This window comes from Megascapheus bottae, chromosome 25, assembly GCF_031878675.1.
Source record: "Megascapheus bottae isolate mThoBot1 chromosome 25, mThoBot2.hap1, whole genome shotgun sequence".
Lineage (NCBI taxonomy): Eukaryota > Metazoa > Chordata > Mammalia > Rodentia > Geomyidae > Megascapheus > Megascapheus bottae.
In genome coordinates this window covers 26,595,826-26,599,003 of record NC_143533.1, presented here as the reverse complement: position 1 = coordinate 26,599,003, position 3,178 = coordinate 26,595,826, and positions in this window count along the sequence as shown.

Genomic DNA, 3,178 nt, shown 5'->3' with positions numbered 1-3,178 from the left:
GAGCATTATGGGCGGGGACAGAGACCGGAAGTGGGGGTTGGGGAGCATTATGGGCACGGACAGAGACCGGAAGTGGGGGTGGGGAGCATTATGGGAGGGGACAGAGACCGGAAGTGGGGGTGGGGGAGCACAATGAGAGTGAACAGAGACCGGAAGTGGGGGTGGGGGAGCATTATGGGGGCAGACACAGACCAGAAGTGGGGAAGGGGGAGCATTATGGGAGTGAACAGAGACCGGAAGTGGGGGTGGGGGAGCATTATGGGCGCGGACAGAGACCAGAAGTGGGGAAGGGGGAGCATTATGGAAGTGAACAGAGACCGGAAGTGGGGGTGGGGAGCATTATGGGAGGGGACAGAGACCGGAAGTGGGGGTGGTGGAGCATTATGGGGGCAGACACAGACCAGAAGTGGGGAAGGGGGAGCATTACCAGAGCAGACAGAGCCTGGAAGTCAGGCTGTGGAGGGGCAGCATCCCAGGTCCAGTCTGCACTGACCACTTCCTGCCAAGGCGGTGCCGTCCTCAAACCTGGAATGAAAAAAGTAAAACAAAATCAAAGAGGCTGCCAGGCCTCTCCACTCTTGACCAGGCCCCGGGCCTACAATGAAAGCTCACCGCTGACTGGGAGCTGGCTCCGGAGGCCTGGCTTAGGCCAGGACTTCCCTTCAGGAAGAGCACAAAGGACTCACAGGGCATGGCAGGCCCCACTTCACACACCTTCACAACCACCACCCACCCATGCCTTGTACAGACCTGGCAAGAAGCACCACTTTACTTCAAGAGCCCCGGCCTTCCTCACACACACGCGGCATCTGGGTAGGACAGCCTCCTTCAGGTGCCTCCCCACAAAGAAACACTGCCGGCACCTGACAGGACCGGTGAACAGACAACAGCCTCAGGCCAAGAGGGCCCCACCCAGCTCTGTAGGCCCTGGGACAAATGCCGCTCTCTCAGAGGAAGGCTGCCGCACTGGAGCCTCTCACAGGCCGACTGGTCCCAGAAAGAACCGCCCCGAACCAGTTTAGCGTCCTCGCCCCGCCCCCGCCCTCTCACTTCCTTGCTCTGCCCCACCCCTCTCAGGCTCTGACCCCGCAAGCCCCGCCCCCGGCCCCTCACGTCCTCCAGGAGGAGGGGCAGCAGCCCAGGCCCCATCTGCACTGACCGCTCCCTCCCATGGCGGAACCGTCCCAGAAGGCAGCAGCAGGCGGGCTGCCGCGCCTGTCCACTCTCAACCAGGCCCCGGCCTACACTGAAAGCTCACTGCTGACTGGGAGCTGGTTTAGGCCTAACAAGGCCGAAGCCCCTTCAGGAAGAGGAAAAACGAAGCACTAGGCCCCACTCCCCACACTTTCACAGCCACCACACACCCAGGCCCGGGCCTGCCTAGGCTAAAAAGCGCACCTCTGACTGGGAGCTGGCTCCGGAGGTCTGGCTTAGGCCTACCATGGCCTTCCTCACACACACGTGGCGTCCGGGTAGAGAAGGCCTCCTTCAGGCGCTTCCCCACAAAGAAATGCTGCCGGCACCTTACAGGATGGGCTAACAGGCAACAGACGCCCGGCCTCAGGCCAGCTCTGTAGGCCCTGGAACAAATGCCAATCTCTCAGAGGAAGGCAGACGCACTGGAGCCTCTCACGAGCCAGCTGGTCCCAGGCAGAACTGCCCCAAACCAGTTCAGCGTCCTCGCTCTGCCCCCCCCCTCAGGCTCTGACCATGCAAGCCCCGCCCCCGACCCCTCACGTCCTCAAGGTGGAGGGGCAGCATCCTAGGCCCCATCTTCACTGACCACTCCCTCCCATGGCGGCACCGTCCCAGGGCCTGAATGGAGGAAAATAAAACAAAAGAGGAGGCAGCAGCGGGCGGGCTGCCGTGCCTGTCCACTCTCAACCAGGCCCCGGCCTACACTGAAAGCTCACTGCTGACTGGGAGCTGGCTCCGGAGGCCTGGGTTAGGCCTAACAAGGCCGAAGCCCCTTCAGGAAGAGGAAAAACAAAGCACTAGGCCCCACTCCCCACACTTTCACAGCCACCACACACCCAGCCCCAGGCCTGCCTAGGCTAAAAAGTGCACCTCTGACTGGGAGCTGGCTCTGGAGGCCTGGCTTAGGCCTAACATGGTCTTCCTCACACACACGCGGCGTCTGGGCAGAGACAGCCTCCTTCAGGCGCTTCCCCATAAGAAACGCTGCCGGCGCCTTACAAGACGGGCTAACAGGCAATAGACGCCCAGCCTCGGGCCAAGAGGGCCGCGCCCAGCTCTGTAGGCCCCGGAACAAACGCCGCTCAGAGGAAGGCAGCCGCACTGGAACCTCTCACGGGCCGACTGGTCCCAGGCAGAACCGCCCCAAACCAGTTCAGCATCCTCGCCCCGCCCCTGACCCCTCACGTCCTCACTCTGCCCCACCCCTCTCAGGCTCTGACCCCGCAAGCCCCGCCCCCAGACCATCACTTCCGTACCCTGGCTCCACCACCCTGGAGCTCTCCCTCCAAGCCCCACCCTAGACTGCTCAACTCCCTTCCTCGTCCTGGCCCCACCCCCGGCGCTCAGCCCCCCACAAGCCCCGCCCTTCTCAAGGCTCAGCCCCACTCTGGCTCCAGCCCGCCTTTTTCTCTGGCTGTTCTTCCCACTGCCTCTGGTTGCTCTCCTCTCAGCTCCGCCTCTTCCTCTTCCCACCTGGAGAGGTGGGGCGAACAGAGCTGCAGCCTGTGAACCAGGAAAGTTTCCGGGGGTGGTCTGCTTTGCTGGCCTTGGACAGGGCTTAGAGTCTGTGCTCTGGGTTGGACATGGAGGGACCAGCTGTCCGTTCTGGAGTGGGGGGGAGGAATCGGTTGCTCGCCCAGGGGTGGGTGTGGAGTGACCCTGGAGGGCTCCAGATCCTGAGGCCGAGTGCCGCCGCTTACTTCTACCCCGGGAAGCATGGAGGCCCAGGTTGTGAGCACCTGGTGGGGAGAAATGGTTGTCCACTGTCTGAAACCCCACAGCCCCTCCAGATGCCCTGGAGGCTCCATACCAGCAGAGGAAGACGAGCCCCGGCCACAGCCTCCCCTCCAGCCCCGTTCTTCCTCCAAGGAGATTCCCGCTTCACTGCCCACCTGCCAACCTGCCTGCCTAGCAAAGATCTGACTGTGACGCACACTCTGCTGCCACTAGAACTGGAGAGCCAATGGGACAGGCAGGCCCG